Source organism: Lissotriton helveticus, chromosome 1_1, assembly GCF_964261635.1.
Source record: "Lissotriton helveticus chromosome 1_1, aLisHel1.1, whole genome shotgun sequence".
NCBI classification, from domain to species: domain Eukaryota; kingdom Metazoa; phylum Chordata; class Amphibia; order Caudata; family Salamandridae; genus Lissotriton; species Lissotriton helveticus.
The window spans coordinates 2,129,966,516-2,129,992,366 of NC_136057.1; the positions used below are offsets into that span (position 1 = coordinate 2,129,966,516).

Here is a 25,851-nt window from a genome sequence, read left to right on the forward strand (position 1 = left end):
CTATGATACGAAACTGTCCACGGTGTTGAAAGTCTTGGAACGCAGCGGACTCACAGCGGAATGGGAAAAATGCCGATTTGGGATGACGTCCGTCACCTACCTGGGCCACGAGATAAGCGATCAAGGCGTCACGCCCAAACATGCCAATGCAAAAGCCATAAGTGATGCACCACCCCCCGAAAAGCAAGGAAGAGGTTCGCTCGTTCCTAGGAATGGCTAAATTTTATAGTAAATTTTTTCCGCACTTCGCCACGAAGACACACCACCTGCGCCAACTCCTCCGAGACAAGACATCCTTTGTGTGGACGGAGGAGACACAGGAGGAATTTCTAAAAAGCAAAGCAGACATAGTAACAGCCGTTCCCCTTCACGGATTTGATCATCAAGCAAGATCCATCCTGATGACAGATGCGAGCGAAAAGGGCCTGGGCACAGTCCTAGTGCAGGAAACGCAGGAGGGAGAAGTGTGCACCATTAGCTTTGCATCCAGGTCACTGTCGCCGACGGAGCAGAAGTACAGTGTCATAGAAAAGGAGATGTTGGCAACTGTATGGGCCATGGACAAATTTGTATGAACTGGGTAACCCGCACACTCCTCTTTATCTCTTATATTCACTATCTTTTTACCAATAATTCTATTTCGTTTTGGTGCTGTCTTTAAAAACCGACTGGCTCCTGTCGGTTATAACGTAATATGCAAGACAAACAAAACCTGTTTGTTAAAGACGCACTGTTCACTTGCCCCTCAGGTGCTTGACGGATATCTCATTTCAAAGTAACATTACTTGTTATGTGTCTCCATTATCATTGTCAACATATAAGAAACTAACATGACAAAAACAAACAGTAAAAAACAGTGAAAAACAATCTCTTATAAGTTCTTCTTGTTTTCTTCTTTCTTCTTTTTTTCAATTCTTGTTGCAGAATATTTTCAGTATCATTCTTGGTTCATTACTTCATGAATCCTTCATATTTACACTTCTTTCCCAATGCATTTCAGTAAAATGTACCTTCATCAGGGGAATGCTGTAATAATATAATAAACACTGTATGTCTATCTTCCTCAGCCTTTATAGGGATATCCCCATTCCAGAGACACCAAGCTCGTGTATTTAACCATATTATCGTGGTTGTTAAAAGTGAATCAACAATTCTCAAACACCTCCCTTATCGTGCTCACTAGATATCAATGTGTCTGATACCACTGTGTACCAAAAAACCACACCTAGTGTATCAATAACCATCCCTCACTAACCTGTGTAAAATATGTCAAAGTTGCCTGTAACAAAAAACGTCATAATCAAAACCATTATGAGATTCCTCTCTCTGTTTGAATTACCACATGTGCTCTTTTAAATATATCATAAAGGCTCACTCTACCTTAGTCGTTGTCATGTTAGTTTCTTATAACATGACATAAAGTTGTCACTTCATTATACAAATCTCCCCAGTCACCTCTCTATCAGGATTGCTGGTATATCGCCCACCGGGCGGCCTTGGAGACTTTCCAAATAACATCATTGATCAGACCTCCATTAAGTGCTCATCTTCCACCAATTACATACTATTGGGAGACCTTAACACACACTTCCTGGACCCAGGCAACAAGCAGGCCAATGAATTACTTCAAGACCTCACTTCTATGGGCCTCGACCTAAAAAACCCACAGGCCACCCACGAAAAAGGGCAATTGCTTGACCCCATCTTTTCAAACGTTCCTGGCTTAACAACCCTTGACCACATCGCCCTCCCCTGGACGGATCACTTCCTAGTCCCCTTTGTGTGGGACATCGATACTCCGTCCCCTCAACCCCCCAAAGTTAAAATTCACACCAGGCGATGGCAGAAACTAGAACCGGACACTTGGGCAGCCAAACTAAGGGAACTTGCTCCCCTCCCCCTCTCAGACCCCATAACTGGGGACATAGAGTTTAACACCTGGATCACTCAATCCCTAGACTCCATCCTGCCAAAAACCCACTCGCTAAAACATACCAAGAGAGTTAACCCCTCACCTTGGTACACCCCGGAACTCAACATTCTGCGCAAGATGTGCAAAAGGAACGAACGTCTGTGGAGAAAAAGTAAAACAGAGGAAAATAAAGAAACATTCCGCACCTCCATAAAATCCTATAAAAAGGAGCTACGCACCACTAAAATTTACTTCTATGAGAGCAGAATTAAAAATGCTGCCTGTTCGGCCCACGAAACTTATTCTGTTCTCAAAGAACTCCTTCAGGCCCCAGACCCCCCACTCAAAGTCCTCGATCCCAAGGAAGCAGAAAATAAATGCAGTAACCTAGCCACATTCTTCGATGAGAAGATCCAAAAAATCCTTCTGGACATACCCCCTCCTGAACCGGCCCATACGGATCGGAATCTCACCTTCACTACCACCAATCCCCTCATTCCGGCCGATAACCTTCAACCCTCTCTGAACGCTTTCGGCCCAGTGACAATGGAGGAGGTAGAAACAACGATGGCCTCAATTAAAAGCGGCTCTCCCCTCGACCCCGCACCCCTCCGCTTCTTGAAAAAAGTGTCCAGCGCCATCATCCCCCCCCTCACGGCTCTAATTAACTCCTCCCTCTTGGAAGGCATAGTCCCCCCTGGCTGGAAAGCGGCAGCTGTCAAAGGCCTCCTAAAAAAACCCTCCTTAGACCCGAAGGACCTCTCCAACTACAGGCCCATTTCCCTTCTCCCAGGAAACAGTAAGATCGCAGAGAAGTTGGTGAACAAACAACTGTCACACTTCCTAGAAAACAACAACCTGCTGGGGGTCTCTCAGACAGGGTTCCGTCCAGGTCAGGGCACTGACATCGCCCTCCTGGCGGCGGTAGAGAAGGCCAGAAGCGTTCTGGATACGGGAGGATCAGTGGCAGTGATCCTCCTGGACCTCAGTGCGGCCTTCGACACTGTAGACCATCCCACCCTAGTCCAAAGACTGAGAGAAATTGGATTAAAGGGTGTGGCCTTGAAGTGGCTAAAATCCTTCTTAGCGGGACGATCCTTCCAGGTTTGGGAGAACGACAGCCACTCACCCATCATCCCCCTTCGATGTGGAGTACCGCAGGGCTCATCCTTGAGCCCTACGTTATTCAACGTATACATGGCTCCACTAGAGAAGAGGATCACCCCGTTCGGCGTGTCCTTAATCAACTACGCAGACGACACCCAGTTGGTTGTCACCCTCACCCACCCCCATCATGCCCCCTCTGACCTCCACAGCTGCCTCTCGGAAGTCCACCGATGGATGAATCTTTCTTCGTTAAAATTGAACGGATCAAAGACCGAGATACTACTGTTAGGTAACACGGGCCCCGCCCTCCCACCTCATCTCTGGCCCAGCTGTCTGGGCGCCCCCCCGCACCTAAGGACGAGGTCAAAAGCCTGGGTGTTTGGATTGACAAGGACACGAGCTTCAAAACCCAGGCAAAAAAGACAGCAGGGACATGCTTCGGTCTCCTCCGAGCCTGCAGGAAGATCTTCCCTCTACTCCCGGCCACTGCAAGGAAGCTCCTTATACAGGGCCTTATCCTGGCGAGATTAGACTACTGCAACGCCATCTATCTGGGAGCTCCTGAAGCTACCCTGAACGCGCTGCAGAAAGTTCAAAACGCCGCTGCCCGCCTACTCACGGGCACTCCTACAAGATCCTCTGCTAAGCCAGCCCTCAGGTCTCTGCATTGGCTGCCAGTCAGAGAAAGAATTATCTTCAAGGCCCTCTGCCTGGCCCATAAGACCCTCAATAACAACGGTCCCCCCCTTCTTAAAGAACTCCTAATCCCCTACAAAGCGAAAAGAGACCTCCGGTCCAACGGGGAAAATCTCATCTCAGTACCCAGAGTCAAAAAAGCCAAAACCGGTGGCCGTCGTTTTTCAGTCCACACGGCCAAACACTGGAACTGCTTACCACGTAGTCTGAGGATAGAATCAAACCATCTCCAGTTCAGGAAATCCTTAAAGACCCTCCTTTTCCCGCAACCATAAACCCCAGTCAGGCGGCTGAAGCCCCAGGAGAAACAGGCCAGCGCTGGGATGCTCATCGAGTTACTACGCGCTTAATAAAACCATTAAATAAATATGTTGATAATGATAATGGAGACACATAACAAGTAATGTTACTTTGAAATGAGATATCCGTCAAGCACCTGAGGGGCAAGTGAACAGTGCGTCTTTAACAAACAGGTTTTGTTTGTCTTCCATGGACAAATTTGTCAGTTCATTTGGGGAACAAGATTCAGGCTCAGGACGGGCCACAAACCTCTGGTCAAGGTACTCACCTCAAGTAGACACGCAAGTGCAACCCCGCGCATAGCAAAGATGACCTTGAAATTGTTGGACTACAAGTATGATGTGGAATACATCCCAGGAACGAGAAACAAAGTAGCAGACTACCTCAGCTGAGCCTCGGCCATGGAGGAAGCTACCTACTGCCCTGAGGAAGAAGAAGTCAGCGTGGCCTTCATGGAAGATCATGAAAAGGTAATAAGCGCGCAGGAGTGGAGAGAGACGTATGAGAATGATGTGGACATCGCAAAAGTGAAGCAATTCCTACTGCAAGGATGGCCGGAAAAGAGGCACTTGAAGGCGGAACATAGAAAGTTCTTTGAAGTGAGAGACGAGTTGCCAATTGGGAACCAAGGGATCTTCCTGCAGAGAGGAGATAAAGTTATGCCCCCCGATTCCTTGGTGCCGCACCTATTAGCCATACTGCATGAAGGGCACCTAGATATTGTGAATGAGAACCAAAGGGCGAAACAAACGTAGTGGTGGCCGGCGATGGACAACCAGATAGAAAAACATGTTCGAGAATGTGCGCAGTGCCAAAACGCAGACAAGTCTCGAAGCATGATGAGCCCATCCTTGGGTAGGTTTGACAACCCTTCTAACCCGTGGGAGGAGTTGTCGATAGACATCCTCGGTCCAGTACTGGATGCGCAAGGGGTCCCTAAGTATGTGGCGGTGCTAGTGGACAGATAATCCAAGTGGCCGGAAATCGACGTGGAAGAGGTCATGGACACAGAGAGGGTTCTTAAATTCCTTACTGCCACGTTCCTGAGGGAAGGGGTCCCACGTTCCATCCTGAGCGACAATGGAACTCAGTTTACGCCAGAAAAATTGAATAACTATATGGAAAGGAACGGCACCAAGATCAGACACACGGCAATATATCACCCTGCAAGTAATGGATTGGCCGAAAGGTTCAATAGGGTTATTATGGGCTCCATACAATCAGCAATTGGGGCAGGACATAACTGGGAAAACAAATAGAAAAGCAAGATATGGGCATACAGGATCACCCCAACCAGCACAGGATACATCCCCTTCAAAATCCTAAGAGGTACGAGAACCTTTCACGAAAGACAATGTTGCTTGGAACGAACGCACTGTTAAGAGCAAATGGTCACCCGCGGTGGTGCACTACAATTTGGAAAGAGCTCAGAAAACATATACGGATCATTTCAACAAAAGGCGTAACGTGATAGATGAGGTGTTGGAGAGAGGAGAGTGGGTCTGAGTAAAACTGGCCCAGGTGAAAAAGAAAGGAGACAGTAAGGTCAGTGAGCCCTTACAAGTAAAGGAAGTTTACAGCAGAGCAGCCTTACTGAGTGATGGCAAGGTTTGGTCCCGAGATCAGATGTCCAGGTGTAAGAAGATATTGCAGTGGACCAAAGTAGAAGGTCTTCCTGCAGAAGTCCCCTATGAACAACATAATGAAGAACTGCCTGAGCGAGTGGAAGGAGAGAACTCAGGAATAATTGAGAGAGATCTAGAGTCGGGAAAGAGTGATGACATGGGCAGCCGGGAACGCCAGGGAAGCCCCAGCAAAGCACCACAAGGGGAAAGTACACCAAGTACTGAAAGAAGAGGAATGAGGTCTAACTGTTAGCAGGCTGAAGAATCCTACAGTACCCCGGTGATACGCACTCGTGCTGGCAGAATGGTGGTAAGACCAGTGAGGTACCGAGACTTTGAGATGGGTGAGCTCAATGAGTGATCTGTTAAATGGACTTTGAGACATTACTCCCTCAGTTCCCTTTGTACTTGTGTTTCAGTTCTTTCTGTAAAGAAAGGAGATATGTAGTGTAGCGCTCTAGTCTTTGTGGCATGACGCAATGACGTGAGCGTGGCGGCCATTTTGGGGATGTAGCGCGGAGCCAGCGAGAACGGCAGACGTGCTCCCGGCGCCCTCTCCCCGATAATTATTAAAGTTAAATATTCACCTTCAATCAAGTGTGCTGTCATCATTAGGGGTCAGCGACCCTCTTACAGTAGTGAGTGATGGCATTGAGAGGAGGTGCGTCACACGGCCATCACAGGATAAACGGCCCTGCCCGCTGCCACATGTGACTTGCTGGGTTGCAGCGAAACAGGTTTTGGAACACCCCTTTTTTTCCCCTGCGCTGCACCTGGCCACTGCCTTCTGAGGATATAGGGCCCCCCTTTTATTTCTGAGTACCCTTTACCGCGATTGGGGGCAGTACACGGAAACCATCCATGGCCAAATTCAACTTGACAAGTGCTGTGATGGGCCCGGGGCGGGACAAGACACATGATGAGATCCCAAGATCTCACCAACAGGTTGCAATATGAGGGGCGGATGATGTGACCTGGATGGGGGATCAGTGCCAGACGAAGACCTGACCGCGTCACAACCATGTGTGTTGTTACCCTGTTTAACTGATTCACAGTCATTTGCACAGCAACTGAAGGCTTGCCTGCGACCTGGTGTCGGGCCTGTTTGAGGCGAACTCGAGGTACTCTCATTGCACTGAGGTGCAGAGCGGCAGCCCCCCGGGGTCGCTCACACCCTGGCGCTGGGGGTCACCGGCCGAGGCAGGGGCTGTGACCTGAACTGAAGCTACAATCTGCCCATGGTGCGCCCTCCATTGAACTCTCTGGCCTCCCTCCTCGTTCCACCTTGATACCTTGTTGCTGCACACTTAAGTCACCGACATCCTGGGCCCATTTTCCTCTGCACACCCTAAGAAACAACTCCATCTGCCTCCTTCTCCCATTACCAAACTCCTCAGTATCCTCGCAGCGCTGGGGTTGCTCGTGATGCAATGCCCCTGAAGATAGCACAGCTGCCACAGAGCGGATGCCATGTACCACGGCACAGATCCTGCAACAACACTAAACAAGCATCAACGCCCAAGTGTCCGGGGCTGCTTGTACTGGGGCGGCGCTTGTGTGGTCACCCCCCAGACTGCGGAAGACATTATAGGAATCATTGTTTTCTGTTGCTTACACATTTCAATCAGACTTGTTGTTAACTGTCTTATTCTTATACTGTATTGCTTGTGTATGCGTTGATCTCTCAAAGTGCAGCTGGCGCTGGCCCAAACCACGGAAGACATGCCATCCGCCATAACATGCAAGTAGACCTCGTAATGTGGCACATGGTTGTTCTGTAACTATCTGTCATATTGGCTAATGTCTTTGCATCCTGCGAGATGGGGCATTGCGACTATGTCTATATAGGTAATTTATAGAGTGCAACTGTTATTCCGAGGAGTGTTCTGGTGCTATAGCATAGGAGCCATCTCCAGGCAAGGAAAGGGGAAGAGTCTAAGTGAAGGAAAAGAGCCAGGTCTTACGTTTTTTCCGGATGATCTGTGTTTTCTGCCCAATCAAATCTTTCAGTGATGCTCCATATTGCTCCAACTTCTGTACTGTCCAAATTCTAATCCAGTAAAGCAGTGGTCATAAATTTGCGGTATGATCCACCCCATTCAGAGCAAGATCAAACCAAATCGGAATCATTGGTGCACTACTTAGGAATTGAAACAATGAGTTAAAAAACACGTTCTCGTCTACTCTTAATGTAGCCATATTCTCAAAACCCCTGATTTCAATCAATCAATCAATCAATCAATCAATCAATCAATCAATCAATCAATCAATCAGTGGCACTTATAGAGCGCGCTACATACCCGTAGGGTCTCAAGGCGCGGGGGGGGGGGGGGGGGGGCCGCTACTGCTACTGTTTGAACAGCCAGGTCTTCAGCTTCTTCCTGAAGGAGAGGTGGTCTTGGGTCAGGCGCAGGTCGGGAGGGAGGGAGTTCCAGGTCTTGGCGGCCAGGTAGGAGAAGGACCTTCCTCCCGTAGTCGCTCTTCGGATGCGGGGGACGGCGGCGAGGGCGTGGTTGGCTGATCGGAGGTGGCGTTTGGGAGCGTAGAAGTTGACTCGGCTGTTGAGGTAGCTCGGGCCTTGGTCGTGTAGGGCTTTGTGTGCGTGGGTGAGGAGGCAGAAGGTGATTCTTTTGTTGACGGGGAGCCAGTGAAGGTCTCTCAGATGTCCGGAGATGTGGCTGGTTCGTGGGATGTCGAGGATGAGTCTGGCTGAGGCGTTCTGGATCCGCTGGAGTCTCTTCTGGAGCTTGGTGGTGGTACCGGCGTAGAAGGCGTTGCCGTAGTCCAGTCGGCTGGTGACGAGGGCCTGGGTGACGGTCTTCCTGGTCTCGGTGGGGATCCACCAGAAGATCTTCCGTAGCATGCGTAGGATGTTGAAGCACGACGAGGAGACGGCGTTGACTTGCCTGGTCATGGAGAGGGAGGAGTCCAGGATGAAGCCCAGGTTTCGTGCATGGTCTGTCGGTTTGGGTGCGGTGCCCAGGGCGGGAGGCCACCAGGAGTCGTCCCAGGCGGAGGGTGAGGAGCCCAGGATGAGAACCTCCGTCTTGTCCGAGTTCAGCTTCAGGCGGCTGGTCGTCATCCACTCGGCTACCTCTTTCATCCCTTCGTGCAGGTTGGCTCTGGCGGCGGCGGGGTCGTGGGTCAGGGAGAGGATCAGCTGGGTGTCGTCGGCGTAGGAGATTATGCTGAGGTTGTGTTTGCGTACGATGGCCGCGAGGGGACTCATGTAGACGTTGAAGAGGGTGGGGCTCAGAGATGATCCTTGGGGGACGCCGCAGATGACGTCGGAGGCCTCTGACTTGTACGGTGGTAGGCGGACTCTCTGTGTTCTGCCGTCGAGGAAGGAGATGATCCATTCCAGCGCCTTGTCCTGGATTCCGATGTTGCCGAGGCGCCGTACTAGGGTGCGGTGGCAGACCGTGTCGAATGCCGCGGAGAGGTCTAGGAGGATGAGGGCCGCTGTTTCTCCATTGTCCATCAGGGCTCGGATGTCATCGGTGGCGGCGATGAGGGCGGTCTCGGTGCTGTGGTTGGCTCGGAAGCCGGACTGTGAGGGGTCGAGGGATCCGTTCGTCTCGAGGAAGGCGGCCATCTGTTTGTTGATGGTCTTCTCGATGACTTTGGCAGGAAACGGGAGGAGCGAGATGGGGCGGTAATTCTTGAGGTCGGTGGGGTCCGCTGTTGGTTTCTTGAGTAGAGCGCTGAGTTCGGCGTGTTTCCAGCTCTCCGGGAAGATGGTGGTGTCGAAGGATGTGTTGATGATGTCTCGCAGGTGGGGTGCGATGACGGCGTCGGCCTTGTTGAAGACGTGGTGAGGGCAGGGGTCGGTCGGTGAACCGGAGTGGATAGAGTTCATCGTGCGGATGGTGTCTTCGGTGCTGATCGGGGTCCAGGCGTGGAGGGTGGTGGTGGGGGGTGGTTGATCGGTCTTGGTGTGCGTTGGTTGGTTGTTGAAGCTGTTGTGTATGTCCGCGATCTTGTTGTGGAAGTATGACGCGAGGGAGTTGCAGAGGTCTTGCGATGGGGTGATGTCGTTGTTTCCTGCGCTGGGGTTGGATAGCTCTTTCACGATGTTGAAGAGTTCCTTGCAGTTGTGTGCGTTGTTGTCCAACCGGTCCTTGAATGCTGTTTTCTTGGCGGCGCGGATCAGCTGGTGGTGTTTCCGGGTGGCAGTTTTGAAGGAGGTCCTGTTGTCCGGTGTCGGTTCCCTTTTCCAGACTTTCTCCAGAGCTCGGCAGTTCTTCTTGGAGCTCTTGAGTTCATTGGTGAACCATGGGGCCTTCTTGCTGCCGGGTCTGCTAGGCGGGGTCCTCAGTGGGGCGAGTTCGTCCGCGCAGTTGCTGATCCACGTCGTGAGGTTGTCGGCGGCCTGGCTCGGGTTCGCTGAGCTGGCAGGAGGGTGCTGGCTCAGGGAGGTGGCGAGCTGGTGTGCTGTGATCTTGTTCCAGCTTCTGCGGGCCGCCTGTTGCTGGTGGTGGTGAGTCGTCGTTCTCTTGAAGGTGAAGTGGACGCAGCTGTGGTCCGTCCATTGAAGCTCAGTGGCGTGGCTGAAGTCGATGTCTGTGCTGGACGAGAAGACTGCGTCGAGTGTGTGTCCGGCGAGATGGGTGGGGGTGGACACCAGTTGCTTGAGTCCCAGGTTGGCGAGGTTGTCGAGCAGGGTGCTGGTGTTGCGGTCGTTGTTGTTCTCCAGGTGGAAGTTGAGGTCCCCGAGGAGGATGTAGTCGGCGGAGGGGAGGGCGTGCGGGCTGACGAAGTCGGCGATGTCCTCGCTGAATTGCGTGCGTGGTCCCGGGGGTCGGTAGATCAGGGTGCCTCTGAGGGTGGTGTTCGGGTTGGTGTGGATCTGGAAATGCAGGTGTTCGGCGCTGGTCAGGGTGTTGTCGGTGCTGGTTGTGAGGCGGATGGTGCTCCTGTGGACGATGGCGATGCCTCCTCCCGTCTGGTTGGCGTTTCGGTCCCTCCGGACGATCTTGTAGCCCTCTGGGATAGCGATGGCGATGTCAGGAGCTGAGGAGGTGTTCATCCAGGTCTCAGTGAGGAAGGCAACGTCAGGGGCTGTGGTGTCTAGGAGGTTCCAGAGTTCGATGGCGTGTCTGTGGACGGAGCGGGTGTTGAGCAGGATGCACTTGAGGTGGGTGCTGCTGGAGTTCGACTTGGCTGGTGTTGGTGCGAGGCAGGTCCGGGTGCAGGAGAACTTGCAGGCGTGGCAGCTGAAAGGTCCGTGGGTACGTCGTGGTGTGGCTTGGTGGCAGTCTGGGCGTCGGCCGGTGTTGAGTGCGCTGAGGGTGGCGGCTGAGTACGTCCTGCGGGTCGGTCGGGATCGTCGAGGTCCAGGGGTCCTGGCCCTGGGCGCGGTCCAGGCGCGGACGGGCGCAGACGGGCTTACCTTTGGCGCGCCTTCGGCGCACAATCGGCGCGCCCGCTGCGCGTCAACGCTGCGCGTTCGCACGGTCGCCATTTAAGGCGAAGTGCGCGGGTGGGCGGAGCAGCTGGGAGGCGGGAGCGGGGAGGGTTACAGAAGAGAAGAAAGGGGCGGGGACAAGCGGCGGTGGCGGGAAGGGAGGGCGGAGGACAACAAGGAAGGCAGAAACACGGGTAAAAGGAGGATAAACAAAACAGGCACAAATCTGCGACAAAACAAGGGAAATAAGGGGAAAAATAACAAGTTACACGGAGTAAACTAAACAGGCACAACTATTAGGCAAAACAAGGGAAAAAGGAAAAAAAAGGAGATACACGAAGTTTTGGAAATACAGGCACAAATGCTTGACAAAACAAACCCTGCTGCGGGGGCAGCCGGCAACCGGCAAAACGAGGCAGTAGCGAGGCAGAGGGCGGGCAGGGGCACACGCAGCAGCTGGTGGCCGTGCGGCGCGGGGGTGTCCCACAAGTGGGTCACACTCACCTGCGTCGCACGGTCGCCATTTAAGGCCAAGTGCGCGGGTGGGCGGAGCAGCTGGGAGGCGGGAGCAGGGAGGGTTACAGAAGAGAAGAAAGGGGCGGGGACAAGCGGCGGTGGCGGGAAGGGAGGGCGGAGGACAACAAGGAAGGCAGAAACACGGGTAAAAGGAGGATAAACAAAACAGGCACAAATCTGCGACAAAACAAGGGAAATAAGGGGAAAAATAACAAGTTACACGGAGTAAACTAAACAGGCACAACTATTAGGCAAAACAAGGGAAAAAGGAAAAAAAAGGAGATACACGAAGTTTTGGAAATACAGGCACAAATGCTTGACAAAATAAACCCTGCTGCGGGGGCAGCCGGCAACCGGCAAAACGAGGCAGTAGCGAGGCAGAGGGCGGGCAGGGGCACACGCAGCAGCTGGTGGCCGTGCGGCGCGGGGGTGTCCCACAAGTGGGTCACACTCACCTACGTCGCACGGTCGCCATTTAAGGCCAAGTGCGCGGGTGGGCGGAGCAGCTGGGAGGCGGGAGCGGGGAGGGTTACAGAAGAGAAGAAAGGGGCGGGGACAAGCGGCGGTGGCGGGAAGGGAGGGCGGAGGACAACAAGGAAGGCAGAAACACGGGTAAAAGGAGGATAAACAAAACAGGCACAAATCTGCGACAAAACAAGGGAAATAAGGGGAAAAATAACAAGTTACACGGAGTAAACTAAACAGGCACAACTATTAGGCAAAACAAGGGAAAAAGGAAAAAAAAGGAGATACACGAAGTTTTGGAAATACAGGCACAAATGCTTGACAAAACAAACCCTGCTGCGGGGGCAGCCGGCAACCGGCAAAACGAGGCAGTAGCGAGGCAGAGGGCGGGCAGGGGCACACGCAGCAGCTGGTGGCCGTGCGGCGCGGGGGTGTCCCACAAGTGGGTCACACTCACCTGCGTCGCACGGTCGCCATTTAAGGCCAAGTGCGCGGGTGGGCGGAGCAGCTGGGAGGCGGGAGCGGGGAGGGTTACAGAAGAGAAGAAAGGGGCGGGGACAAGCGGCGGTGGCGGGAAGGGAGGGCGGAGGACAACAAGGAAGGCAGAAACACGGGTAAAAGGAGGATAAACAAAACAGGCACAAATCTGCGACAAAACAAGGGAAATAAGGGGAAAAATAACAAGTTACACGGAGTAAACTAAACAGGCACAACTATTAGGCAAAACAAGGGAAAAAGGAAAAAAAAGGAGATACACGAAGTTTTGGAAATACAGGCACAAATGCTTGACAAAACAAACCCTGCTGCGGGGGCAGCCGGCAACCGGCAAAACGAGGCAGTAGCGAGGCAGAGGGCGGGCAGGGGCACACGCAGCAGCTGGTGGCCGTGCGGCGCGGGGGTGTCCCATCTTCAGCCCAATATCGTACTCCTCCCAGGGCCTTGGCTCGATAAACTTCAAGGATTGGATTCAGACAGGGTGGGACAGGGCCACGTGTGTAGCACACAGTCTTTCCTTGCCCCTCGGATCTCTCACCAGGCAGAAAATCTTGACTTCTTCGGTGTTCCAATTAACTGTGCAGGTGAATCTTCTCTCTTCCAAAGTACGTTTAGAGAGAGTCCTGCAATTGGTGCACAGCTAAGGATTATGAGAATCTGGCAAACAGAGGCTACAGATCATGAGCAGGTCTATTTTTGCCATTTGTCTGGCAGATTCTGGGCACTTCATAAAACGAGATGGCATTTTGTGAAAAAATAGATATATTTCCTTTAAGGAAAATATCTGAAAATACTCTTTGCCCTAAGGAATGTAGAGTGAACCACTTTTGAAAGGGTTTTTGAAGAAACAATAAAGTGAAAAGCCTTCAAGAGGCAGACCTCTGCTCCAGGATCCTGTCAGCTTGAGCCAGAAAAAAGAACGGAGTAAATTGCCACCTGCAGTGCATGATTGGACACTGGAGGTCAGGGTGCCCTAAAATTGCATTGTTCTATTCTCATTGTTCTAATGCTGCAGCATATACAGTTATATAGCTCTATCTTTCCCTCTTCTTTACTTTAAAAGAAGTCAAAAGAGTTTGTGAAGTATGTTTTTAAAAGATCACTTCAAAAGGCTGTATATATATTTTATTTTCCATTTTTAAAGCAAATTCCTGTGATTGGAAACATAGACTGTAATAAGCCTGACATTTCCAATTTTTGTTAGATGTGGCTCTGGGCCTTTTGAAGTAAAGTGAAAATACTGTAAAAAAACTATGAGTTTAAAAGAAATGCTTCAGGGTCCCTGCATATGGTTGGGAATATTCAGTGCTTATGGTTATCAATGGAGATCATCTGAGTGAGAAAATAAGTATCAGGACCAGTGATATCAGGACCAGGATACACACAGCCAGGAGGACCAGGTGCAGGGCTAGGAAAATGATGGGCAGGGAAATAAGGAACAGCATGGCAAGGCATAGAAGGACCAAAACAAGGAGGATCATATCCAGTTAGTGTAGAACTATAAGGAGAAAGAACAGGAAGACCAGGGCTAGGAGGATTAGGACTAGTTTCAGGAAGATTAGAAGAATGAGGATTATAGTCAGTGGGATGAGGGGACCAGAACAAGCAAGGAAGAAAATGGGCCCCTTATCAAGGATACTTGAAAGATCAGAACCAGGAGTGCCAGAATCAGAGCAATTAGGATTATAGGGATAAGGACCAAGAGGACAAAGAGCAGACCTAGGAGTGCCAGGGGCACCGTGATCTTAGGACCAGGCCCAGGGTACCATATGGAGCAGAACGATCAGGACTTGTCAGCAGCAGGACCAAGGTGAGGACATTCAGGAGGGCCAGAACAGCCAGAGACAGGACGATGAAGTGGACTGGACCTGTATGGCCAGGAAGATCAGAACTAAAATGACCAGGCTCAGTAGGACCCAAACAAACAGAACCAGGACCAAAACGGCCCAGACCAGTGGGTGCAGTGACGGAAGTACAATGAGGAGAAGGCAGAGGGCCAGGGGGACCAGGACGATTCAAACCAGGAGGACTAAGGCTAAGAAGGGGAGGCCTAAGAGGACCAGGACAAGAAACGCCAGATGGTCTGAGGGAACCAGTAGGACCAGAAGCTGGTGTACCTGGAATCAGATGAACAGGTCAAATGATGATAGTAAAGAGTACCAGTGAGGAACACGAAGAACCAGGAGTAAAGATGGCCAGGAGAACCAGGACAGTGATGATTGGACATAAATAAAGCCCCAAAAAAGGAGGACCTGAAGCAAGTGAATCAAGCCTATTGGGCACAAAACTAAAAGAGAACACAGACCATAAATAGCAAAACCACTTCTAAGCAAACCAGACTGAAAATGAGGAAGACTAGGAGAACAGTACCTGGAGAGTCAGGAGCAGAATCCCAGCCAGCCAGAGCTTGCAGGATAAAAGCTAAGAAGATCGGGGTAAGGAGGACCAGTTTGCCCATAACTAAGGCGACCAGGAAGATCAAGTCACGGAAGCCCTGGAGGATCAAGCCTTTCAATAGTAGGACAAGAAAGACCAGGATGGCAGGAGGCAGGATAACCAATACGAGTGGCTATGGACAGGATTACCTTAACAGGCAGGATCTGTACTAAGTGAATGAGTTAGTGCAGAGCCAGGATGACAAGGAGCAGGAAAACTAGTTAGATCAGCAGCAGTTGGACAAGGCCTATTAGGATCAGAGACCGGAATGATGAGGATTAGGTAGACTAAAGGCTCTGGATAAGCAGGACCTGGAAGGGACTATGAGAACCGAGAGGGAACCAGAACTAAGGGGACCAAGACCTGAAGTTCCAACTGGAGCAGGAGAGAGAACACCTGGGGAAGCAAAATCATGATGGCGAGGACCAGGACAACCACTGCCTTGAGAACTAATGGGACCAGATCTCGACCAATACAACCAGGCTCAGCTCTAGAGACCTTAATAAGGAGTAACAGGGAAAGTGGATTCACTACCAGGTGGACCAGGAGGATAAGGACCAGGACAAAGAGGATCAGTATGACCCAAACCAGGAATACTAGAAGTGTCAGATATTGGAGAACCAGGGTAAAAGGTCCAGGTGGAGAAGGTCCCAGGAGACCAGAAGGATAAGGGTGTGGAGGGTCAGTATTACCAGGACCAGGAATCCCAGGAAGGGCTAAAACAAGGAATGGTCAGGAGCAGGCACAGACAGACCAAGGTCAAGACAGATTAATGCCTGGATCACCAGATTCGGTAAAACAGTATCAGGGTGACCAGGGCTAGTCAGGCTTGTCTTCCAGTAGTGACTACATTCGATCCTCTGTCCACAAGAATCAGACAGATTATACGCAAGCACTGGTCCATTTTGGATAGCAGGACTAGCAAAATGCCAATGCCACGTTTTGCTTTTAAAAGAGCACCAAATCTTAAAGATAAATTGGTCCATTCTCGCACACAAATAAAGGCACCTCAGAATACACTGCCCACTGGGCATTTTCCATGTGGTGAGTGCTCAGTTTGTGGTTTGACCCAGAAGACGAAAAGTGTTATACTACATGATGGGAGAACTTGGTTCCTAAACCGTTTCAGTAACTGTAATACCCAATATGTGATTTACAGACTAACCTGCAGTTGTGGTCTACATTATATTGGACTAACTTCGAGGAAAGTAAAAATACGCATTCAGGAACATCTGAGCACTATCATAACCAAAAAATTGACAACACGTCTAGTACAGCACTTTATTGACAAGGGGCATGATCCTAGGATCTGAGATGGACTGTGTTGGAGAAGGTGGTTGGTGATTCCCACAATCTGGAGGCCATATTAGCCAGAAAAGAGGCCAAATGGATTTTTCTAGAACGAGCAGATCAGGATGGGCTCAATGACTCAATAGAGTGGAACAAGGTTAGCAAGCGGTAAAAATTGTGAGCCTTGATAAGAAAGGAGGTAGAAATAAAAAATGAAGTAACATACAATATTCACTGATCATAATCATCATAATATTCTACGAAGTGTAGATGGCACATTTTATCCTGCTATTTTGCCGTTCGGTGGGAGTTTGTGGGTTGAAGACAACATTATTCCCTCACTCCTTTTTACGCATTATTCAGACCAATGCACGGGGGTTCTATGCAATTAGGAGGTGAAGTTTTTTCATTCGCTCTGCTCCCGACCCCGTAGGCATATACTGGCATTAGTTTGTATTTTAATTCAAGGTTTATTAAATCCAGAGGGAACAGCATTTTTTTAGGAAAGGTCTCAAAACCTGGTTGTTCACCCAGTAGGCCGTCCCATTGTTTGCTCTTTCTGTGTTCTTTTCTTCTTTTTTACCGTGTTGTGTTATTGTGCTGCAGCTCTCTTTGCTCAAAGCGCCGGGACACTCTTTTTGAAAAGCCGTGCGCTATACAAGAATAAATATAACATAACATAACATAACATAGCATGTGAGATGAGGCGGCTCCAATATCTAATACTTGAATTTGGTAATTGTATTGCTGAGGAGGTTGCCCTATCCAAGATGGCTACCATTGTCAGAGGATACAACACACAGCCCCCGTGCTCGTTATTTTTGCCTGCAAGCTTTTTGGGGTGGCTGCATGTTAGGGTGTGTTTTTTTGAATTTGAATAGCACACCAAAGAAAATTTCCGAAGACATAACTCTTGAAGGGGATTATTACTCGCACACGCCTTCCCGTTCTATGATGGCTGCCGGGCTCGTAGATGGGCCGACGCGTACACTATTTCCGTGTTCTGAGGCGTGGCAAGCTACTATGTTTAAAACCGAGCGGCGGCGAGAGCAGCTTGTCGTAGCTCTACACGCGCCGGAGGGACTCGGCATCGGTAAGCGCACGAGCACACAGGCTGCTGTGTATTTTGCAGAAGCTGTCAACAGCAGGTTTGGAAGACGGGTGAGAGGTACAGTGAGGGTTGCATTAGGGACAGTCACGGCGTGTAGAGAATAGTGGTGTCTGCATGCCTGTGTAGATAAAGGAAGGAGGCAATACTTTACTAATTCCAACAAACTCCTCAGTGGCTAGATATTAATTGACAGACTGCATACATTTTTCTTGATGTGGGCATGCATCTGCATAAGTTAAGAGGAATGATGGGGATGTTACCTAGCTTATCTCTGTGCTTGATATACTTTACTATACTTTGATAGGGTGCTCGACATTGAGGGGCTACCCGGCGGACACGTGATCTTTTGACACGGGGTCCTTTTTATGAATGGTGGTTGCAGGTATGCAGTGCGACGGCAACCACTAGGTATGTGGAGACAATTGAACACTTACAAAATTCATACAACTTACACACCGAATCTTCTCGGTTCTTTGAGTGACTGTGGTTCTAGTCTTGTGACCTAATGTTGGTTCATTTTATTGTCATCACAGGTCTTGGGATTCACCAGGAGTGAAGAATAAGAACTTAGAAACCCCTATAGCCCTGACGAAGTTGCCTAAAATTTCTGGCAATGAAACATGTTGGCGTAAAACATGGTTTATTGGTAACCATTTTAAATGGGAATGCTTGCAGCTAGGAATAAAGTTGGATGGCCAGCAAGCAGTACCCGGTTTTATTAAGTGAGAACACAAAAAATCTTTTTTCTTTTTGGTTTTCCCTGGGGTTTTGTGAGAACATAAATGGTTAGTGTAGTGGGCACTACTTCTTAACTATACAAGTTTTGTTGAAAAGGGAACATATCAGTTCTTTTGGGTGATTATTAATATTTTTTACCTACACACTATGAAGAGAGAGTGACCAATGATGAGAAGTGGGTAGACTGGCAATTACAGGTCAGGAACCCCCTTGGGTGTTGCTACCGTGAGGCACTCTCTCTTCACACACCACACTTTTCCACGAGTCAGTTTAGATCTGTGATGATAGTTTTTAGTATTAAAGGAGCACTTTGATGAAACGTAGTAGAGGAAATTAACACACTAGGAGGAGAATAAGATAACATTACTATTATCTCCGGTGTTTCAAGTTATGGCAAGTGTAATGTAGGTGGGGCCTTCTATTGTTTGAAATTAATTGAGTGGGGGGTGGCCTCGCCTTTTCTTCCCCCTTTGACTCCTTTTGCTTGTCTAGTCAGACTAGTGCCAGGAGAAGGAGCAGGAGGACCAAAATAACTCAGAAAAGAAGAAGAACTGAGAACAGGACCAGGAGGAGGACCAACACCAGAAGGCATAGAAGGACCAGAAAGAGAAGGAAGAAAAACAGGAGCCGGAGGACACCTATGTGATTCTAGGCCGCACATATTCAGTTTTCCCTTTTGTAAACAGTTCTTACTAATGCTAATTATGCTGCCAACCCCCAGAACCCTTCACCTTTTTCAATCAAACCAACAAAACTTGTAATTTTTGCTGAAACACATGAGCATGCAAGTGAATAAAAAGCCAGAACTGTTACACTCTGACCTTTGAGTACTAACAGGTGCTGTCTAATGCTGGTACAACAGACTGATCAAGGACCAGAGGGCAGAGGGACTGACATTTGGCAACATAATCTAAAGAAGGGATTTCCAACCTTTTCACTAACAACAGCTACTTATGTTCAATAAAAATAATGCTGAGCTACTAATATTATTAATGTTGTACACATTAGACACGTTTACATTAGTGGCTACCAAATGAAAGTCTACTAGCTGTGATCACATCAGTGCAGCATTGCCAACAGTAAAGTGAAAAAGGTTTGGTTAAAGTGGACAAAGGGCTATGACAATCAGCAAAGGGGAGCTCGGGATCATAGGAAGAATACAATGAGCAGAAGAGATGCTGAGGGAGGCTACAGACAGATAGTTTCATATGTCCCATATAGGATTCTGTGTAACAAAGGACTCTGTTTAACAGCTGTGATAGTACTGGAAACCAAGGCCAGCAGTGATAACTTCAGCACCATAAGAGCGGTCTGCAAAACTCTTGAAGCCAAGATGAAGGATGGTGGAGATATATATGCAGCAGATGTGTTTGAAAGGCCAGTAAAGAGGCCTTGCGTTTCAAGACCAGTTGACTAGTTGGTCTGACTCCCAGACATTTTGCGCTGATATTCCATATGCATGTATGTAAGGGGGATGTCTTGCAAGTATGTAGTAGTAAGACTCCGTGTTTGGTGAAAGTCTGATTGCTAGGGCTGGTGGGAAGCATTGTGGTTGGCTCCTGGTTTAGCATGGTATGTGATGGGGAACAGATACATATTCTCTAGAAAGTGGAAGCGTATTGACTGTATCAGCCTGTCTGAAGGGTGGAGAGGCAGAACAAAGGTAGAATGCTGACAACCACTGAAATCCAGTGAGGTATATGGTAAGAGTGAGGGGTAGTCAGAGGTTTCTCTTGTTAAAGGTGATAAAGATTCTAAGCAGGGTATGCCCTTTCGTCAATGCCAGATGACTGCTTCAGGAAGTCTGAAGATAGCCAGGTGGCCAGGTGAGATTCTTATTCCTACTTACCAAAGCACTATTTAGCGGGATATTTCCTATACGTAGACACATAATAAGATGTCTTATACCATGGGGGATTCGGAAAGAAAGGTAGGATTGAGCGCGCCCCGTGAAATGTCTGTGCACAATGTTTTGTATACATTTTTAAAGTAGCACAATAACCCTCGTCAAATGTATAACTTAATTGGGTAGATTGGGCTCTAAGGAACAGTTGTAGCTGTTCTTGCGACCATCCACTAAACAACGCAGCATTACGCTCAAAATACTCCAAGGCTTTATTACAATTTCCCCTAAAAACTGAGTGGGCTGAGGAGTCCTGCTTCATTTTTACCATCAAGAGGGATCTCAGAGATAGAGTGTAGGAGAGTAGGATCTGCTTCTTATAGTTACCCCCCTTTTTGCTGATGTTTCACTGTTTTTCGACTTTAGTCTGGCTGGGGCCCTCCTAACCAGGACCCCAGCCTAGCTGCATCCTCTCTAAATTGATTACCAGTACTTTAGGTACACTCCAGATTGGATTCTGGGGTACCCTAATAAGTCCCTAGTATATGGTATACTATGTACCTAGGGCATAGGTACCCCAGAGGCCTACCAGGGGCTGAAGCATGTATTATGCCTCCCCGGGGAAGCTGCCCAAAATGACACCCCATGTCTGCTGTCTTCAACTAGGGGGAGAGGGGTGAAAGGGCGATTTCCACTCACCAGGAGCCGTAGGTCCAACCTCAGCGTGTGCCCTAAATGAGTAAGGTTTACAAAGAAAGCTGAGCTGTTCCTCGAAAGGGAGGATGTACGTGTCACACTAGTGTCTGGATACTGTTGGTCTCAGAGAGTCCTACAGTTGGGCATCCATTTTGTTGGATGTAATGCCCTCACACACCCTTTCAGGTGTCATGCTTCATCATCTGGGCTGCTCCTCGTTGGGTCGGCGGTGCAATACCAAATGGGCGGCACCTCAAAGAGGGGCACTTTAGTGGAGATCTTTTATCCAAAAGCCGTTTGGTGAAGTGTGGGTGTGGGGCCAACAGAGCGTAGACGTGTAGGTGAGTTTAAAATAAAGCTGGGAGTACCAGTGTCAAGTTTATTCTGGGGGTCTCCTGCTCTAATTAAAATGAGAAAACTAGCCGGTACTCGTTGGAATTCAATGTGTCCTACATGAGTCTCAGTTAGTGTGTGATCATAATGGTCGACATGTTTCTCGCGTATTTGTACAGTGACTCGCGATTCTTCAGGACCTTAGAAAAAAATATATCTGTCAAGGGTGACTGTCTACGTTAAAGGATCTACATGAGTACCCGATGTGCTACTCTAAAATCTCACAAAAAGAAAACGTGATTCATGTGATAATGTACCTGTGTTGCGCTGAATCTGCCTAATGTGTCTAGTATCCAGGCATCAACAGTACCCGCCGGACTGCACAACGGGTTCAAACTTCCATAGAGTATGGAGTTAAGATGCCGTGTGTCCAACTGCTCGACCTACCCACGCCGCCGGGTCCATCGGATACTCATGTAGATCCTGTAACGTAGACAGTCACCCTTGACAGATATATTTTTTTCTAAGGTCCTGAAGAATCGCGAGTCACTGTACAAATACGCGAGAAACATGTCGACCATTATGATCACACACTAACTGAGACTCATGTAGTAAACATTGAATTACAACGAATAACGGCTAGTTTTCTCATTTTAATTAGAGCAGGAGACCCCCAGAATAAACTTGACACTGGTATTCCCAGCTTTATTTTAAACTCGCCTACACGTCTTCGCTCTGTTGGCCCCACACCCACATTTCACCAAACGGCTGTTGGATAAAAGATCTCCGCTAAAGTGCCCCTCTTTGAGGTGTCGCCCGTTGGGTATTGCACCGCCGACCCAACGAGGAGCAGCCCAGATGATGAAGCATGACACCTGAAAGGGTGTGTGAGGGTATTACATCCAACTAAATGGATGCCCAACTGTAGGACTCTCTGAGACCAACAGTATCCAGACACTAGTGTGACACGTACATCCTCCCTTTCAAGGAACAGCTCAGCTTTCTTTGTAAACCTTACCCCATGTCTGCTACCGCAGCTTCGGTAAGGTGGTGCATGCACCCCATACTGAGATATAGGTTCACTATATCTCTCCATATCACTGCACATGTAAACCTATCAGTCACCCCTATGGCAGGCCTTAACAATCCTGAAAGCAGGGTGCTGGATTTCATGTGAGAGGGTGCCCATACAGGAGCTTAGCCCCTCTGCAGCTTTTGGAACCTTTATTCCGGGGTTGTTTGTGATGCAGCCAAATCATATACTCTTAAGTGCATTATACCCTCGCGGTATATGCTAACTTTGGGATGCTGCACGGAAACATGTTGTGTTTGGTGTCAAACACTTTGGAATCATACCGCCACACCAGTAAATTGTGTGGAGTATGATCCCACCCTACTAGAGGGAGAGACATAACAAGACCGATATACCTGGTACCAGCTAACAGAGCCCTGGCATTACAAAATGGATGCTGCCAGCCACAGACACGAATCTGCCCTCCTACTGCCGGACGAAACTCTGGCAGGGGAGGCCTGGACAATGGGTTTCCTGTCACAGGGAGTTATAACAACCTCCCAGACATGCTTTAGTGTATTGGGACTGGGTGGGTACACTCCAAGAGTGCTATTAAGTCTGCACTGGGGGCAAATTTGGTGTCCCTGTGCATAGCCCAGTTCAAACCGGTTGCAGGGGCTACTAGCCCCTGCTCTGGCGCGAAACTGGACAAAGGAAATGGGTGTAGCCACCACTCTTTCCTGACCATCCCATAGGTGGGTCCCTAGACTTTGTCCCACCCCTTTCTTGGGTATAAGATAGGAACCCCTGGCTACAGGACTTTAGCTTTATCTGGACGAAACTCTGATACATAATCCTGCAACTTCGACAATCTACAATGCGCTAGATGACTGAAGTATCTCCCTTTGAGTAAAGGAGTTACTCTCCTGCAAGGCAGGCACCTAAGACGCATCTGACCGGTTTGCATCTCCGAAGCTCCCGCCGGACTCCGAAGGATTTTGCAACACAGGAGGTGGGATTCTGTGGTCTCTGAGGTCGATCTGTGCACTCAGCAATTCTGAGGCCCATATCCCTCCTGAAAGACCTTGCAACCCGAACCCCTGGACACCGCGACCATTTGCAGAAGCATCAGCTTCGAGGCGACCTCTGAAGCTGAGCTTTGGGTTACTTGTGACCACGAGCAGCATTTGCACCAAAGATTGCCCGCCTACACTCCACAAGTGTTCCGTGAGCTGGCCCTTTGTATTTTCTCTCAAGGTCCCTTTGCAATCCCTAGACCCTCGACTGGTGGGTTCCTGTGAAGGCAACTTTAACTCTTATTGGGCTTACCTGGTTGCTCCAGACGTGCCCTGACTCTCCATTGCTTGGGGATTCCCCTGCACCTTGCTGGCCAGCACCAAATCATCTTTTCTCATCCTGCGTGGGTTGCTGTTGCCACGGCTTGTTGTGTTCAATCCGAGCACCGCTACCTCAGCACTCGACATACTTCGTGGGACAGCTCGAATCCAGCTCCTGGTTGTCGTATACGCCTCCTGGTCTTCTTGGCTGCAGAGTCAAGCTTCACCTCTTCGCACCTGAAGCACCCGCCATCGGTGGGCAGTCGTCTATCATGCCCCTGTTCACTGGCAAGTGACCCAGACTCTGTTCCCCCTGCTTTCAGCTTCTTCACATCTTCGATACAGGCTTGGACACTTTTCTTCACGACAGCCGCACTTTGCAGCAGATCCCCATTGAAATCAACAACGATTCCCAACACCATTTGACACCTATGCACCCGGCTTCTCTGGGTGAGGTAACTTGAGTACTATGGTACTCCGGTGGGTGTTGGCCCTAGAACCCCCTAAGTCTAAAGGGGTTTGCTCAAAGTCCTCTCCTAGTGTCCTTTAACTCTAAAATTCCAACTGCGACTTTCCCCATAGGAGCTAACGGAGCTCGCAGCTCTGTTCTCACACTGCACACGTCCCTCGTGGGTCCCCTGTGTCACTACCTTGGGTGGTTCCTTGGGGTCCCGGCAATTCTACAGGCTCTAGGCCTTGAGTCTAGTCAAGTTGTGGTTCTCATACCACTTTCTTAATATAGGGTTGGGTCCGCCCCTGGGGCCCATTGTATATTGTGCTATTTACTGTTGTTTTAGAACTGTATTATTGTGTATCTTGGCCTCTAATCTCATAAAGAGATTATTAGTGAGTGTTTAGAAATAAATACATACATTTTATATACACCTGGAGTGGTTCTCCTTTCATTTAGTAATTCAGGAGGTTCGAATCTGGTAAACCAATCTGCTTTACACTCCTTCAAGACTTAGCCTGAAGGCTGCTCTCCATAGCTACCACTAGGATAGCTTTCAATAAAGGTTGTCTTTAAACCTATCATCTATAAAGGTTGTTTGGACTGGTACAAGGTGCCCACTATAACTAGTGGACAGCATATACCAGGCCAACTTCTTACATTGGTGTAATGCAGTGGGGTTCAAGCTTGCTGGTGCTTTACCAGATAATCTCTTTCAGCAACTAACTGGAAAGCATTATAGGTACTACAGGTACATATAAATCAGACAATTTGCAGACAAAGGAAGAGACAAGCTCCTCACTGTTAGAGAAGAGGGTGCAGATAATTACAAAGTCTTGAAGAGTGCTCTGATTGATGGGTTTGGCTTAACCACTGAGAAATACAGGATTAAGTTCAGCGACACCCAAAAGGCATAAACTCAAGACTGGGTTGACTTTGTAGATTGTGCTACTAAGGCTCTGGAGGGCTGGTTACTTGGCAGTAAGGTGTGTGATTTCAAAGGATTGTACAACTTAATTATGAGGGAGCAGATCCTTAATAATTGTTAAAATCAGCTGTTACATCAGTACCTGGTGGACTCTGATCTGACCTCTCCCCAAGAATTGGGGAAGAAGGCAGACAAATGGGTCAGAACCAGGATTAGCAGAAGATTCAGAACGAAGGTGGGGACTCCAAGATGCAGAATTCCAAAAAGTCTGATAAGGGTGCGGACAAGGGTAAAGACTAGGGGGCTCATTTATGAGCCCTTGCATCACTTTTGGGTCATCCGTGCATCCCTTTTTGTGACGCACCAGTGGCGTAAAAATGCGCCATGTTGCGCCATATTTACGAAGTGACGCATCTAGGTAGATGCGTCACTTCGTAAACCCCTGCGCTACATTATACCTGCACCAGGTATAATGTATGCAGGGTGGGCATACCCCCGCAAGAACGGGACGTAGGAGTTGCTATGAGATTTCGCTGCGCCTCTTCTAGGACGCCAATGCATCAAAACCTTACGCCTGCCTCATGGCAGGCATAAGGGTGACACAGGCCCTTTCACATGGGGCTTGCCACATATGAAAGAAACGTTGCTGGAGTTGCGTCAGGCTTCCAACACAACTCCAGCAATGCGCCACTTTTTGCGCTCACAGATACGTCAATTATACTGATGTATCTGTCCTTCCTTGCAACAGGAATGATGATGCATCATTGGTGTCGCAAGGAGGGCGCACAGAGAAGTGGTGCATCGCTACTTTCACGCAGCGATGCACCACTTCTCGTAAATGAGACCCCCGAAGTCTTTTCAAGGGCCCCAAAAATCTACAATTGGTGGGGAATCCCAATCGAACAAAGGAAAAGGCCAAAAGAAACCATGGGGTAAAATCTGTAAACAGAAAACCCATTGGGCAAGTGATTGTACCAAGTCCAAAGACTCAACTCCAGCCACCATTGCCCCCAAGGCAACTTTTCCCACTAGTTCAGCTCCAAGTAGTGGTACTCAGAATAAGGGTGTAGTAGGGTTAACGCTGGGTTCTGAGGTGGACTCTGGCATAGTCAGAGTTCCAACTCAGGCTGTACTGATCTGTGATGGAGGCATG

The 25,851-nt window shown here is 49.2% G+C and overlaps 1 protein-coding gene across 9 annotated transcripts in view; it reads right to left on the reverse strand.

Moving 5' to 3' along the window:
* The window catches only part of HFM1 (helicase for meiosis 1), a 4,349,684-nt gene that overhangs the window by 2,937,551 nt on the left and 1,386,282 nt on the right, over positions 1-25,851 (reverse strand). The window lies entirely within an intron of this gene.